This window comes from Gobius niger (assembly GCF_951799975.1).
Source record: "Gobius niger genome assembly, chromosome: 3".
Classification (NCBI taxonomy): Eukaryota; Metazoa; Chordata; class Actinopteri; order Gobiiformes; family Gobiidae; genus Gobius; species Gobius niger.
In genome coordinates this window covers 15,835,844-15,853,930 of record NC_136854.1, presented here as the reverse complement: position 1 = coordinate 15,853,930, position 18,087 = coordinate 15,835,844, and positions in this window count along the sequence as shown.

The window sequence follows — 18,087 nt, the reverse complement described above, 5'->3', positions numbered from 1 at the left end:
AATGGGTTTTGAGACTAATTCTGGCAGCTTTTTCACGGTCTGAGCAAACTGGACCTTTCTTTTTTTTTTGGGGGTGTCATATTTTACATTTTGACATTTTGAACTAATGTCTGTGACATAAAGAAGGGAGACAGCAGGGAGTGTGAGATAGGGTTGGTCTCAATAGTGAACCTGGGGAGTGAACCTGGGGAGACAGAGCCTTCTCCATCGCCGCCCCCACACTCTGGATCTCACTGCCCCAACCACTCCGTGCCTGTTCTGACCTCCCCACCTTCAAGAAAGAACTCAAAACCCACCTCTTTAAAAAGGCTTTTAATGTCGAGTAACTGCCCTCCATTTTAATGTGCTAATTTTATGTGTGATTTTATTCTTGTTTTCTGTAAAGCGTCTTTGAGTGTCTTGAAAAGCGCTATACAAATAAAATGTATTATTATTATTAAAAAATGGTAAAAAACATATACAATACAACAGAAAAAAATAAGCTTTCACTTCTCAGCTAAAAACACACCAGCAAAGAACAGGCCACCGTTTTTACATACTGATATGTTCTTACCTGAGCTTAGACGAGTTGATGCGTAGCTGTCTGGTCTTTGTGCGTGCGCTCAGTCACGCAAATGTTGTTAGCATTTAGCCTCTCCCAGCATAGGTATGGCTCCAAACTGGGGTGAAGTTAGACACTACCAAGCTCTTCCATATTTTTCTTATTTAAATGCAGTTGCGTGAAACGTCGATTTTCTGAGCGGGTTAAAAGGGGAACTGCATTGTAAGGCGTAATAACACCTTAGGAGAGCTTCGACTTTACAGCGCGGATGTCGAAGTGCTGCTGTATTATGCTAACAACATATGCGTGACTGAGAGCTCGCACAAAGACCAGACAGTTACGCATCAACTCGTCTAACCTCAGGTAAGAACATATCTCAGTATGGAAAGACGGTGGCCTGTTCCTTTCAGTACAATAGAAGTACAATACAAGAACAATAGAAGGCATGTGTGGCTAAGCTGTGAGTCTCGCCCGGATACCTCCTTGACTGTCCCTTTTCTGTTTCCTGTAGCTCCTCTTGTGACGCCTCCAATGTTCTGCCTCCCAACCTTGCGTTAAAGTCTCCACAAACCTCGCAAAATGTACATGAGTTTGATTGACTCGTTTTGAATCGATGTTGTCATTCATTCAATCTGCTGCCGACGGCCTTTTCAGACATTACATTTGCCTGGACTGTTTTAGTGCCGGTTTAATTGAAAGTCTCGCTGGAAACACATTATTATTATTATTTTGAATTTTATCTCGTTCTATTCGGCAGATAATGTTGTGGCCCATTGTCGGTTCTGTGCGGGAAACGAGATGATCTCAACTGTGACAAACCAAGTCCAATAACAAGTAATCAGTAATCAGATTTACATTTGAAATAATCAAAGAAATAACTAGATTACTCTTAGAAGGAATCAGAAAGAATCAGTCATCAGTAGTTGGATTACTTTTATGGAGTAATCCCAACAAACACTGGATATCTGGCTAAACTTAAAGGGGTAAAACCTACCTGAGGACCTTGGAGTTTGCCATATTACCCAGGGCAAAAGAATTGGAAGAATTTGTATCTTCTAAATGAGTGACATGGCACAGAAACTTTGAGGACGTCTGTCATTTTTACCTTTTGAGGTCCCCGTCCCGCGCGAATCCGGCCAACTCATGTATAGCTCATTAAAATTAGAGGTGGGCAGAGCAGCCAAAACACAATAATGAGTAACTGTTTCAGAGTAAAAGCCTGATTTATGATTCAGTCGTGACATAAATCATGAGAAACAAAACATGGAATGTGAAAAAAAACGTACCTAAAAATAAATCATCATGCAGAATGAAGTAACAAAACACAGAATACGTCTATTTTATGCGTCAAAACTCAGATTTTTCACTTAAAGAGGGGGTATTATGCTTTTTTCAGCCACATAGCACCAGTCTATTTCACACTACAATGATTACGAAACCTTCTGTTGGTCTGTCAATGCAGTAAATTAGAATAACTGCCTTGTATAAAATTGCTCTTTCAAAATGGCGTTAGCAAATGACTTGAAATAGGCCTCTGTCTCTTTAAGAACCTCTGACCCTTTGCGACACGCCCCCTCCACACGCTGTCTGTGGCATCACAACAACACTGCGCTCGTTGTCTCAACTGTATTGAAACTACGATCGGTGCATTTTAATTTTTATTGTTGGAAAGGAGCTACTGTTTATCACTTTGTGAACAATGGCCACACAGGATATTATTTGGAGACGAACCTTCCACACCGGACGCTTGGAAGGGGCTCTTGCCTGAAAAATAACTGCTGTTTGGAGGCTATCTCTTTGCATCTGCCATGCCCTATGGATCTCTAACTATACCCCCATGGACGACACCAGGATCTGCAGGAGCCCATACGATTCAAAGACGGACATTATCTGTGCAGGTGGACAATGGTTTTTCGAGGTTACCCGTTAGCTTGTTATAATCGACTACAGCTCATTGTTGATGAAAAGTCTGTAATAAACCACAAATGTGTAAAGCCAGGCTCATTGTGTGATAATCGTAAAGGCTGCTTCGAGTAGTTGCTGCTTTATTGACGTTATTTGTGCATAATATGCTGCCTGTTTTCAATGAATGTTGTGAAGGTGAAGGTTGTTAGCTTGTCGCGGCTAATAGTGCCTTAGCTCCGGGAGAAACCACTCGGCTACGACTCACTGTAGATGAAATGTGAGCAATAAACTACGAAATCAACAAGCCAGGCTCCGTGTGTGATCATCATAAAGGCTGCTTCAAGCAGTTGCCTGTTTTAGTGACGTTTTCAATGCATAATATGCTTGTATTCAGTGAATTTTCCCGTTAGCTTGTCGCGGCTAGCTTGTTAGCTCCGGGAGAAAACCACTCGGCTATGACCCATTGTAGATGAAATGTGAGCAATAAACTTCCAAATCAACAAGCCTGGCTCCGTGTGTGATCATTGTTAAACGGTTCTTTATGTGTGTGGTGGTTTTATTGACTTTATTTGTGCATATTTCTCGTTTTCACGTGATGACTCGAGGTTTAGCTTAGCATTAGCTTTCTCCGGAGGCTCTGTGCATCATCAAGGCCCAGCGCAGAACCAGACACTGAAATAAGTGTTCTTGTCACCGGTTTTAATCCTGGGTGTTTAGGTAACAGAAACACTGATGTGTGTCTTTGTAAAAGTCTGCTGTGGCTCCGGTTCACAACACATGAAGCTAATCCTCCATGATGACTCTGTTTACATCTTAGGGCTAGACACTGCGGGGAGGGGGTTCTGCTGAGGAGCAGTGGTTGGTTACTCGGCTGGTGACGAAAGGTCGGAGGCGTATCCTGGAGGTCGAGGGCGTTTCCTGAAGGAATCAGGCGTTTTATCCCTAAAATGGCCGCCATCAGATTTTCTACAGATTACTCGAAAATACGTGAATGTGCTAAGGCAACACTTCAGGCATGGTTTTAATGAGGGAATGACTTAATAACATGATCTAAAGCTTGAAAAAGTCGATTTTGCATAATAGGCCCCCTTTAACGATTTACTCACAGTGGCACTAGTTACTTTTTTATTTACTTCACATTAATATTACTCAAGTAGAAAGTGCTGTATGAAAAAACGTACAATTATTTCAAAAAGTAACTCAAGTACATGCATTTGAGTAACATAGTATAAACCTGACCACTGTCTGGTAAGTGTCAGATTGCCTTTGCTGAGCGCTCATCATGCCTCATAACATGTTCTCTTGCGTGGCACAGATGTCCCCTGTAACACATACTTCAGCACATAATCCTTCAAACAAACAATGCCGTCAATCCGCCCGTGTTCGCTCTTCCCATCAGCCAGCGGGGCGACACCGGTGATGTCATCTCCCTCACAGAGGCTGTGTTTACGCTCGCTTCAGGAGTTTTGACAAATCCGCACAGATCTGCGATGCCTAAGCTGTGACGACCTTCGAGCGAGCGCTGTGATCACGTTTGCTAATCCAACGCTCTCTGAAGATGATGCTGATGTGAACAGGGCCACCATGCAGGATTTACCAATGAACCCAAGTTTATGAGGCTGTCAGAGGTGGGGAGTTACAGGTCCTGTATCTGATATATCAACGAAAGAGGGAATGTAACTTTTTTTTAAAAATGTTGTTGTGGTCACTTTCTTAACGTATTTCTAACATCAACAAGACAAGTGCCTTTAACCTTGGGTGGAAGTAAAAAAAAAAAAAAGTCGACATGCAAATAATTACTTAAGTAAGAGTAGTATTTGGAATCCTACACAAAGGTGTTACGTTGGCGCAGTGATTAAAGCTTTTGCTTCACAAGCTAGAAGGTCCTGGGTTCGATTCCCACCTGGACGGGGCCTTTCTGTGTGGAGTTTGCATGTTCGCCCCGTGTCTCTGTAGGTTTCCTCCACTAAAAAACATGTAACTTGTGTCTCTGGAATCTACGACGCGTCACATTTGCTAATCCTCAGCCCGGTGTTTCTGACCACCTGGTTTCACACATCTGGAGATGGGTCCCGTGCTCCTACAGGTTGCCCCAGTGGCATTGAGGATGGGTCAAATGCAGAGATCAAATTTCACTATAGGGAGTGCAATCTACATAATAAAAACAAAAAAACAAAAAAAACATAATAATGTAGATCTTTTTTTTATTTTTCTGAAAGAGAGAGTGTGAAATAATTGTGCATAACATTAGAATAGCTTGATCTGAGCGCCACAACGTGGACAGTAATTTCTAGTTCTGTTCCAGGAGGCTTGAGTAAAAGCACAGAATGGACACTTCCGTGCTTTTACTCATTAACTAGTTCAACAGTTCATGACTCAGTTTGACTCGATTTAACCTAATCTCTCTAAGGTATGTTGTTTTTGTGCAATCAAACGCTAACTTTAGCCATGCTGCTAGCGCAAATGTCCCTAAAGCTGTGGCTACATTAGCCCACTCCAGTGACTTATCCGTCAAACACCACTGTGTTTATCTTGCTCATGCTGAAGTGTCATAAACCACAAACGCACATGCTCCTCTGAAGAGGTTAAAGGGGGCCGGAACGGTCCGACATGCTACCTTGGGTAGTGGGGGGAAAAAACAATCACCAACACCAAATAAACTTGCCTGGCCTGCCAGACACGCCTCCTTTCTGTTCAAAAGAAGAACCGTCTGGGCCAAACAAACAGAGAAGAAGGTCAGATGGCGATTATTGTTTATTTGTTGAAGCTGCGCTGGACAGAAGTCCACTCTTCAGAGAGAAACTGGCGAAATAATCACACTCCCCGTACGCACTGGTTTAATGTGCCTCAATATAACAGCATTTATCAAGAAATCTTTACAAACATAAACTAATCCATAAACGGGGTCTACTCTTCCCAAGCTTTTGCCCATTTTTTATTTCACAGCAATCGGCCTCACATTTTCAGTTTTACAGATGAATTTAGGAAGCATAAAGAGAAAAGGTGATAAATCAGCGTGTGGTTGCGGCGCCGTGTCGGCCTTTTTCACACAATGTTTCCTCTGAATCTGCCTGTGTCTTCTCTTCACTGCTTAACGCGGTGGAGGAGCAGATACAGGGGCGGAGCTGACACAGGCAGCAGCAGAGGGCCCACAGGGAGACACTTACACAGGATTTCGACAGTACATAAAAATACAATAAATAAATAGAATAAACAAAGTAGTCTATTTGCAGCTATAAAAATCATCATAATGTAGACAGTTCCGATTTTAAACTGTATAAGGCTGATTTAAACAGTAGCCTACATTGTTGCCTAAAATACACTTCCACACATTCCACTACACATTCCCTTAGCTTTTCACCCCTACTTTATTGTTGTCATTGTAGACATGCACCTCATTAGCATTACAGTGACACTTAAACATGCGTATATTCCAGTGGCGGCTGGTGATGTGAAAACCAGGGGGGGCTGTTGCCTCGACCTACCTTCAATTATATTTTAGAAGATACTTATAAACATTGTTTTTAACTTAAAAAAGAAAGTTATCTTTGGGGCATTTAATATTATTATTTTATGTAGAATATATTCAAAACTTATTGTTTAGTTTTATTCAACTAAAAAATAAATCATTTCTGACTAAAGCGTAACGATAATCACTATACATATTTGTATTGTGCACCACTGATTTGTGTTTTGTACCAACAGAACCAGAACAAAGGCAGGAGGTGTTTCCTCTTTGATTTCATGTACAGTTTTAGTCCCAGACCTGCTGTGATTTCAGTATGAGCCTCAGAGCCACAGGTTTAAACCCGTATAAACCGTCAGACAAATGATCCGCTCAGAAATAATGTGCAGCTCACGTTTAGAAGAGAGTCCTCCTCCTCCTCCTCCTGTAGCACCTGGAGCTCCACCTCTGTTTCACTCAGTGAATGAATGACGTTCCCCTCTCCTGTCGTAGCTCCTCCTCATGGTCCTGAATCTTCTCTCCATCAAATGTCCAAGTCCTGGGACAGAACTGTCTGTCCAAGTCAGCGAGGGTTGTCCCAAAGTGTGAGATAAACAAGCAGCAGCTAAAGCAGACGAGATAGTTATCATCGTCATGCTACCTCCAGGAAAGTCCGTTCAGACGTGACTTCTGACGGAAGAAAGTTGTCCCAAGTCCATTAGTTTGACTAAGTCCTTTCACCTCCTCTCAGGAAACAACAAGAAGCTCCTCCGGCCTCTCAAATGATAAGTTTTTCCTCCGATCGTCCGTGAGCTCAGAGCTGCTCCAACAACGAGCTACTCGCGTTTGTTTACAGGAGACGCTTCCTCGTCTTTCACCTGTTAATTCTCCGATGGGCGCTTGGCCTCAGCGCCCATCGGAGATGTATTATTGCGCGTCTCTGATTGGTTGAATTAATGATATACAGTGACGTTTTTATACCATGGTAGAGCGTCATTGGTTAGATGCTTGGGGCGCTGTTCCTCGCCGCCCCAAACACAAAACTGCACATTTATGAGACTGTGTTACAGCGGTTACAGCACAAGATGAACCAGGCAGACAAAATGACACGCTCCTTCACCTCCACTCCCCCTCCCTCCACTGTATAAAAGACCTGTATATAAGAAAGTTAGGATTTTGCTAAGCTTAAAACTTTTTTATTTTATTTGCATAATTGATAGGAGGGGCGGCGCCCCACCACCCATAATGGACCAGCCGCCACTGGTATATTCCTTATGTCACGTACCTGGTTGGACCGGACCCGGACATGACAGTGCAGGTTGTGAGGCTACCATTAGCTTGATTCTAGCATTATGCACAGAGGCACTGAGCACTGCACCCTGTCCTCGTGCTCCAAACTATTTCATTTGATTTGAAATTGTTAGTGGTGGCCCAAACTCATTCCCTCTCCTGACACAAACACATTCTTAACGGGGGTGAGTTTATAAGCACGTTTCGCAGCTTTCACGTAATGCGTGTGTACAGTGTTTCTGGAGAGTACTTTGAAACTGTATTTAGTTACTGAATACTTGCTAATCTTTCTTTGTCTAATCAGAGTACAGTATTCTGAATAATTTGAATACTTTTAGAATACTTCACATTGATTGTCATTATATTTATGTATAAACATGGCGAATAACTACAAAAATTATTGTTAGAACACCTGTTATAAACTCACTGACCATTTACTAGGAACTCACTTGTGCACTGTTTGTATGAACTGTGGCATAAGGCGTTAAGTCTTTATTTCATTTTAGGAGGAACAGGTCAACATTAAAGGTTCTTTCTTAAATATCTTAATAAACCTTAAATTAAAAAAAAAAAATCTTAATAAACTAATACACATCATTAAGATTCATCTTGTTATCATGAGCACCAATCAGTCAATTAATACAATACCCTTTATGAATGAATGCAGAGTGTGTCCGGTATCATTCATGCACATTGATACAAAGTAATGCTACATGGGTTGTAATGATGGTGATGATGATGAATAACAGTAATACTAAAATGGTAATATATTAGGCATAAGGAAAAAAAAATATATACACTTGTTATAAAGTGTAACATACTGTGATTGTTGACTTAATGTAATGCATTGTTGCATTTGTCGTAAATATGTAACCAACTTAACTCAATTGTTTAGTAAGACAATAACAACTAAACATTGTTATTGTTGCAACCACATTATAATTTAAGTATATGAATAGGGGGTGGGAGTTAATAAGCTTGTCTTCTTCCCACTCCTTTTCGAGCTAGAATGCTATTTTTTTTAATGATTATTAAGTTGTGTAGCTCGAAATAAAATATTCAATAAAAAAAAATCTTGTGCAATATGGAGCGGAAATGTAATACTGTGATGTATTCCCTGTATTCTAATTAAGTAAACAACAACAGCAACGAGGCTCCATCTAAAATGGCTTTCTAGTTAAATGCAAAGTGCACATGTAATTTCACCCTTAAGGCTTATATAAATCATGTGTTTTCCTCCGTGTTATCTGGCCCAGGTTTGTCCAACAAATATTGTGAAGAAACTGACACATGCAATTACAACTCTATTACTGTCGAAATGCAATGTTGTCAGTGACAATGGCATATTGATAGCACTTGTATGTAAGCAGAGTCCACAGCGCATAAAGCAGATCTGTAATGAATGGGAAAAAACCCAGTGGGGACTCTTTCAGCTCCAGATTGTTCTTATTCTTTCTTTTTTTTCCCCCCCCCGAGAAAGTCCAAACAAATAGGCTCATTTTTAAAGATTAATTAAGCTTCTTCTCAAGGATATGTTACATTTCCTGGGTTAACACGGCGGCTATTCCAGGTAAGCAATCATAATGTACCAGACTGATTTATAAAAAATCATTTTTATAAGGCAATCAAGGCATGGCTGTGTGCGTCAGTGCTCCCGTGGACTTTTCCCCTAGTTTCATACTGTTTTGTGCCTTCCGCAGAGTGATTTAAGGAAGGCTGGATGGACGGCAGCTTTTAAACTCTGCAGGTTGTCAGCAGGCGAAATTTTGTGGAGGAGCAAGCTCTGAAAGTAAAGCCAAGACAGTCAAAGCTATCAAAAAAGCTATGCTAATTTTGACACATTTTTAATAATTTGAAATAACATGTCAATCAAAGAAAGAAAATGTTGAAATTTAAGATTGACACCGGAGCTAATTAGGTACTAAGTACTTCAATGACTTACCACGCTTCTCTGAAAATTTCAATAAGTTGTTTGGATACAGTGAAACAGTTTGACACAATGAAAAGGGTTTTAAATAAAGTGACATTCAAAGAGACAAGGACTCAATTTTTGGACATTTTTACTTTGGAATAACATTTCTATTTGGATCAGTGGATGATTTTTTTTCTCCTACATATCCTATTCTAGGACTTTTCATTGTGTGTATAAGCCCAGGTAGCAAATATATAGTTTAAAACTTTTTTGTGGTGTTTGTTCTTGCCCGTGATTTCAGCTCACCACCACCTTCGTAATTATATTTGCATCCAATTTGCATGAACAAAGAAATCCCAAACTACACAGATGCTCATCATTACGGAGACTGAAATATGCTGCGCCTTAAGCATTCAGATTTAGCATAAAATTAGTCAAAACAATGGCAGGCATTTTCCGCCTTAAATCTTGTAGTCTGTCAAGAATGTATGAAATGAATGTATGAAATGAAATTGCTTAAATGCTTAAAAAAAAAATAACATTGCAAACTGAGCACCTGCACTGTGGTAAACCAAACTGGTATTTGGTTTGGTAATTACATCAAGGACATCTTTATCACTCTCTTACTCGCAAATGACATTTTTCTCAGATTTTCTAAATGGTCAACTCAAATGACAGTCAGCATAATTTTTTAGCCTTTAACTGTAAGAGGATCATTTGAATGTGGTTGGAAAAAAAACTCCCAATGATAACAGTATTTTATTCAAAAATAAATATAATAAACAACTTAAAATGTACTATTCCAAATGATTATGCACAGCAGAATACATTCAAGAACTGAAAATGCAAAAAGGAATTTATATCATAAAACATCAACAGGTCAAGTTACATTTTAACATAGGACCATTATTTGATAGACGCTTCAAAATTCTTAAATCCATTTAACCTGTCAGTTTTTGGAGTTTCTTCTTGGATTTCTTTGCAGGATGTCAGAATTTTTCAGAGGTCATTTCACACCTTCAGGGATCCTAAAGGGGCCGACCAGCTCTCTCCCCATGATTCCAGGCCAAAACATGATTCCGCCCCCTCCTTACTGGCGTCACAGCCTTGTTGGGACATTGTGGCTGCTTCGTAGCTGCTGTTCTATTAATCTGATGTATTTGTCTGGCTGAAACCGTCCATATTGTGCCTTTATCTGCACAAATCTGTGTGTGCTCTGAATCAGCTACAAATCTCTAAACAGTGCGATGATTTCATGAATATCTATGGTTTTCATACCTAGTCCAAGGCATTCAACTGTTTCATGCTTTTCATCTGCAGAGAGATCCTTTTTCTTTCCCATATTGCTTAAAAATGTTGGTCTGCTTAATGATGTGGAATGTCCTTTTTCAGTAGTTTTTCCCTTAACTGGACTTACCTGAAAACTAATCACCCCAGGCACCTGAGATTGATTTCGAAGAGCCCTGAGACACAATACCAGTTTTCTTTTCACCTTTATGACAGTGAAATATCATTTGCATAATAATGGAATTCAGTGTGTAGATCAGACGCAGCGCTGGCGGCAGAGCAAAATGACTGAGGGTGCATTGGAGTTTCAAGAGGGTGCAAATAGATTGGACGCGATGCGTCCTACACCTCCACTACAGAGTACAGACAAAGGCTGAAGAACCTTCATCTTGGATGGACAACTCCTGTACGACTGAGAGCTTACACAGACATTCATACTAAAGACAGGCCTGGCCAATTATTGTTTGAGTAGCTCATTCAAAAGCTTTGCGCTATGGTTTCAAGAAAGCACTCAGAAGTCACGTGACGTTTGTGTGCAAATATCGGCAATTTATTGTGCAGCCCTCATCAACTCCATATGTTCCCATAGATACAGTATAGCACGTTGCCCCAAATAGCTCTGCGTTGTATGATCTGCTCTGCTCTGCTGTCAGCTGAAGATGGTGAGAGTTAAAACATGCCACATTTTCACATGCTCTGCACCACCTCTCCTGGGAGTGAGAGCCTAGAGCCCTTGTGTGAAGTTCACTGAGTAATTATACCGTAGCCTGTGCCTTTACACGGAGGGCTCCACGTAACACATTCAACACCACTGTAACAGCTGTCCATGCATTGTCATATTAACTGCTGCTACATATTCACGCCATCAGAAAAGTCTCAGTTCTAAATTGTACTGTTTAATCAGCCTGGGATTTGAAACACGTTGGCTTTGTAATCAAGTTTGCCGTATAAAATAAAGACTCTTCAACTTTTATAACCTTTTGGAGTTCTTTTTCATCTGTTAAGACTGCACTGAAGAGCACCTAAAGAATATGATTTTGAACATACTTTAGACAAAAATATCTAAGCTTTGCTCCTACTATACCAACCATCAATGAGCCAGACACTGCAGCAAAGACATCACACCATAATAATAAGTAGATTTGCCTTCATTTGGTAATGGTTCAATGGAGGATATGCAGCGGCGTCTTTTCAGCAACAACAAAAATGTGTTGTGACGCGGAAAAAAAAAAAAAGTTCAAAAACGTATACATTTGGCTTTACCTTTGTTGAGATTGATTCTTCTCTGGTTGTATATTGGACAATAACAACATCTATTAATGACCCTGATCCAAATGGAGACAGCAGTATTGAATAGAGTTGGTAAAATAACGGTTAAGATATGGGCCAGGGGTCCTGAATTAAAATTCACTGACAACCAAATGAAAAAGGTTGAGCAAAGGTCCAGAACAGACAGGGTCAATCTACGGTTATATGGGGACAGGATGGCGCGTGGTCCGGATCTGGACCGAGGCCCTCCAGTCCATGACCACTATTATTGGGTAATGGTTAGGAATAGGGTTTCATGGTTTCCGCAGGACATTAAAAAGTAGTAAAAGTCCATCCACCATTCGCCCTTCACATATCTGTCGCTGAGTGGTGGGGTCAGCAGCATGAACACAGCAGTATGAATGAACACACATGATACATGCATGTAAATGGTCATGGGCTGATTTACATCCGTTGTTCCACATTTTGCACTCTCAAACAGGCTCATTCATCCTGGCCTTTTGTGCATGTTTTTCATGGTACGGAAAAAGAGAACCAGACAGAACCATGCCATTTCTTCGAAAATACTGTAGAGACTTTGCTTGATTTTGTATTTCAGGGATTCATTGAAAATCCAACACCGATGACATTCTGTTGAAATCTTCTTTCAGCTACATAATTAGCGTAGAATTTGTCCATTGAGGGCAATTTCATTCTTTACAACATTTCCTCTCATTTCTGAAGTGCAACAAATCTTTGGAAACAGTATAGGTGTAATTTGCGGTGATTGTAGTATTAAAAACATGGCATCTGTACATTATGATAGCCTACCTGCATCAACTCCGTAGGGCGCACACTGCAATACAATCAATCGCTGTCACTGTAGGAGATGTCCCCTGTAGGCCACTGAGGCTGTCGACTCTGTTCACACGCACTGCATACCAATGAGCATGACGCCCGGGAGACTGCTGTGCGCTACGGTTCCGTCAAGGCACGGAGACAGAAGAGCTACCTCCACCGCCACCCCCCTGTGTGTGTGACACCAGGAGAGGTGTTGTCGGTTGAAAAGCCTTTTAGCCATTACATTTACATGTCAGGTTTGCAGACACAAGGTTGTTTTGTTTTTTTATGATTCTGTTTGGAGACTTCTTTCATAAGCTATGAATCGCCCACGTTGAAGACGCAGGTAGTTGCTTAACGTCGGGTGCTCACTTGCAGCACAGACAACATATAAATTCTGTTTCATATGATTTTTATTGTAAAAGCAGTCCTGCGAGTCTTGTCTGTTGTTATTTACCTGCCCAGCTGAGGCAGGCTAATTGTACATCACCGTATATGACGCTCCAGTGAATGGTGCTTACCAGACGCACTATTGGAGGGATCAGGCCTCACCTCACGGACTTAAACTGCCTTCATGCGCTCTCTTATTATGGTAAATACCACTTGAGTAGAAAATTGCACATGAACTCCACCTCATCTGGTGTTATCTGGGAGATCATTTTGATGCCCGAGTTCCCGAGATGCGACAACCTTTGTCCTTTCAACACAACAAAGGGCAGCAATAATACAATTTTGTGTCTTTTAGTAGACTTTTATGAAGCCGACACTGTGCATTCACTTCATATATCTTTTGATCAAAGCAGATACAATGGAGCAGTAGTTCAGTTGTGTGTAGACGACTTTTTGAGTGGATTGAATTTATTTGTTTACAATGTAATGGCACTTGAACACAATGCGCTCGTAACTTCCACTTCACAACTGGAAAGGTTCATCTTTACCAGAGCGCATGAAGGCAGCGTAAAGCCCGGGTTTGGAGCGGCAGACGCTGAAGGACTTTTAGTGTCTGGACACGGCTCAACAGGACTGGTGAGAGTGATCCAGTGTGTTTTCAGTTTGTGGCTTTTTTGGGACCAAGACAAGAGACAGTATAAGTTGGGCCAGGATTTCACTCCTAACATCGGGAGGCGCTCAAATAGACTCATGCAGTGAGCAGCGCGGATCAATGACACAAGTTCTTTTAACTAAAACTCCTTCCGTCATTATGTGTGTACAATTGTAGCTTGTGTGTAAACTTGTTCCCCTATACATCCCTGGGCTAACCATGAAATATAGGCCCCACCGCACTGCCCTGCTCTAACCTGAGATGGCTTACAAATATTGATCACTGACAAACAAATAGGCACACGTACTGCTGTTTATAACCTTTAATTAAAAAAAAAATCAACACTTACATATTGACAGAATATTCTTTTCAGCTCAGAATCCACCACTCTGTGTTCAGCTGACTCAGTGAGTGATCATAGCCATTGTATGAATTTGACTGTTTACATGCTCACTTAAACTCACAGAGGTGTGTTTTCAATCAGAAAAACCTGCACCAGAAAATGGCGATTTATTTATATATTTTTTTACCCCCAAACAGTTTGCATGCAAAGCAAAATATATTACCACATTGTGGGGGGAAACGCAGTCAGTCTCTATGCACACTCTCCATGTAGTTACAAGTGTCATGGCACCATCAAAAAGTGTTGGATAAACGGGATGTCGCAATGGAGGGTTGTCGGAATGACGGGTCAACCCCGTTTTGGCACTGCGCTGGTCCAATTTTGCCCGAATAGGCCCATCGTCCCTTTCTCCGCTATTGCTCGTAGGCTCATGGTCGCCGGGTTCTGCTCCGCGTTCTTCTTCGGCGTCGCCATTGCTTTTATGTTTAATAAATCCCGTGAGCTTTGTGATTTGGCTCTTCAGCTCTTTATCACGACGTATTTTTCCCTTTAGAGGCCTTTCTTTTTTGCGCACCGCTCTCAAACGTCTATTTTCCAGACTTTTCTTCATCACAATCTACTATAACAACTGATACGAACAACACCTGATAACATGAACTTTCTCTGCATTGGAATTGGCTGTAAATTGTCATAGTCATACAGCTGTGCGGTTGGTCAACTGATGCTGCAATGAAGTGATTGACAGAAAATTCAACAATTGGTAGAATAATGATAGGCAGAGGGCCTCTCTTGGCACGCCATGGCAACTGCAGAGATGCGCGCCTATGGGTTGGTTAACGCATGCCGCAAATGTAAAGTGATTGACAGAAAAATCAGCAAATTGGGTTTTGTTTTTATTTTATATTGAATTCTGATAGGCCCTTGACTACTGGGCTATGCCTGAGGACAGGCATGAGCGGGTCCGACTCCGCATTATACAGGACTTTCCCTGCACTTTTCCACAGAAATAAACTCTGCAAGCATGCGGCACTTGCCTCAGCTAAAAAGCTAAAAAAAAGTCGTACAGGGTACACCGTCCATAACACACGTTTGACCATAATGTTCATCCTATCTTAACAGTACTTTCATTCTCTATATATTGTATTCCAGCTGTTCTACGTGTTAATGTTGTATACTTTATTAAAATTGCTTTTTTATAACTTCAAATAACACCTATAGAAACAACATTACATGAGTAAAGAACGCTTTCTTAACGTGTTTCTTATGCCCATTGACATCAGGAGGGTTCAGCATGGAAACAAAATTCAAGCCAGTATTGTTTGCGTACGACTTGTTAACATAAAAATGGGCCGTGAAAAACACAGCTTGAATGCTGAACAGCTCAGAACAGGCCCGATTGTGATTTGTGGACTTTAAAACTGCGGCGGACAACTTCAGTTTTTTTTTCTTCTAATATCTAAGAAAACCCTGTAAATACCAACCATGAGCGAATTATCAAATGACCAGAGTAAACAGAATGAAACAAAATATTCTTCTCCAGGTATGTTTTTGAAGAGTAAAATATGGTAACAGTGAAAAGCTCAAGAAATATCAAAGGCTTTTGCTAAAATCTTGGCAGAGGCCATTGTTTCACCGTAATAATGTGTTTTAAGTAATGCTAGATTGTTTCAAAAAGTCTGAAAGGTTAATATTAAGATAGCAATCGCCTACATGCCGGTGTATTGTCGAAACACACTGCTTTTTTGTGCATGTGCACGTTTATGTCGCCTGAAGTCGAACTGGGGAAACTGTGCTTGGTTGGCAAGGGGTTAAGAGGTTAAAGGATCTATATCATGCTATTTTAGCCATTCCAAAGTTAAGTATAGGCATTTATATGAATGATTGTACCTCTACCGCTATGGAGCACTCATTTTTGTGATAAATGTAAGTGTTTTCTGGAGGTATTTTTCATACCCAGAAGACACAACGCTTCGATTCAGTTAACTCCGCCCCCTCTCTCCGCACATACTTTACCGTAATATAAATAAACAGCAATAAGTGAAGATACTTCACAATGCAGTTATAAAGAGTTGACATCTGCAACACAGCTTCATAAATGGCTAACACACAAGCTAATATGCTAACCCGCGTTTGGACTGACTCACCGCTCTGGTCCATCGCTGTTTACATTATGGGACTCGCGTTGGTTCTAAAAGTTAATCCACTTTGATTCAGGCGAAGGTTCACCAAACATCCATCAATGACAGTCACAGAAAAACAACCAAAATAAGTTGCAACGAGCTCCATCTTCACAGCTGCAGCGCAAACAACAGCTGACCTGGAAGCACCTCGGGCACATCATTTTTTTTTCTTTCCTTTTTTTTTTTCTCTTTGCATCTCTCTTACGACAGAAATAATGAAAAGGGTGGTTTACAAATTAAAATCAGGCCGTAAGCATAGAATTAAGACATTACATTACAGACGTCGAGCACTTCCGTTCCGCTGTTACGACACAACTGAACAGGTCAGTCGTTCACCAGGAGAGGGAGGAGCAGCTGCTCAGAGAGCAGGATTCAGGAGGATTACTGAGAGCTGCGTGAATGAAGCCACAAACCACTCTGGGGGTGTTTTTGATAAGGAAATAGCATAACAACATGGCTAAAAGCTCTAAAAAGTCGATTTTGCATGATATAGGTCCTTTAAACGACAAAGTAGTGCATCTTGACAGAACACTGGCCCTCAGGAGCAGGAAATCTGAATTCAAACTTGCGCTAGAAGTTACTACCAATGAGAGAAGAGGAGTAACGCACACCAAAAGTGGTAACAGAGGTGCAGATGTTGAGGAAAATCTTAAAAAATAAAAAAAATAGCATCGCAAGCTCATGTAGTCCAAAAGTGAATTTATTCAAGATCACGTTTCGGCATAGCCTTCTTCAGATCTGAAGATTACGTTTCAGAATAGCCTTCTTCAGATCGAAACGCAATCTTGAATAAATTCACTTTTGGACATCGGCTACAAGAGTGTGCGAAGAAGTTACTATCAAACCTGCTATTCAGACCCTTCCCCCCAAAAATTGGTATTCTATCTTTCTGGCTAACATAAATATGATAAAATAATAGGTCTATAGGTATCATGTGACAGGGCCCAACATGAAGTGGCACTCCAGGCTGAAAAACTATGAAATCCTAATAGCTGGGATTTATAAAGAGCCCACTTCTTCGCACACAAGAGGACACTGCAGAGGAAAGTGGACTCGCTCCAATTACATAGCATGGGCTCCCAGTGGTAATAATAGCGCCGCACTGGACTAGTACAAAGAACACAAAAGCAGAGTGTGGAGTGGCAACGGTAAGAGTCCACTAAAGTGAGAAGTGTATATGAAAAAGGACTTTGAAAAAGATGGGGTTAGGTAATAACAAATACCTATTCAAAGTAGTATTCCCAATAATTTGCATATAAAGTTTACCTCTTTGGGACCACTGTCAATTTTGGGGGGAGGTTTGTTGCTTCTTTTGCACTTTGACTTATTTGTGAATATGATCTTCGCATTTTATAAGAGATTTGTGCACAATTGTAATAAATACAGCATCAAGAAATTGAAAGTTTACAATTCCTACAGTTATAGCCTCTACATACATAGAGGCTATAATTGTCATGAATTTGGAGTGTGTGTGCTGAAGTATATCTTAAGCAGAACCATTTTAATTTGTAAATATTTGTAAATATTTTCTTTACCTTATTTAAGAACTGCACAACCTATGTTTTCCTCTCAATGACCTCTGAAATGTTTCTCCTAAATCTGCAATGCCTCTGAGGCCCCCACATTGAGAATAACTGGGCTAGATGATCCTCTTATGTTGATTTTATAAAATGCAGTTATATTAAACACCAGCAGAGTGTGCTCTTTCTCTTGTTGTTCACAAAACACATATGTACCAGCAAAAAAATCAAATCAAATCAAAATTACTTTATTCATCCCAATGGACAATTCTGTTCGCTGCTCTCTGGTCTTAAAAAAAAAACAATAAATGGAGATACAAACAACTACATTCAATACATATGTCATGAACTTGCTAATCTGATCTACGTGTGATGTCCGCAGAGTCTGGGCCGACGTTTCAAGAGCAGAGAAGCGAGACGGGCTAGATGGGACTCAACCATCTTGATTTAGAGCAGAGGGATGTTCAAATAGTATCTCTCCTAAGTATCTTCCTTTCTTTCTGAATTATACACCTTAGTCATTATTTGATATTT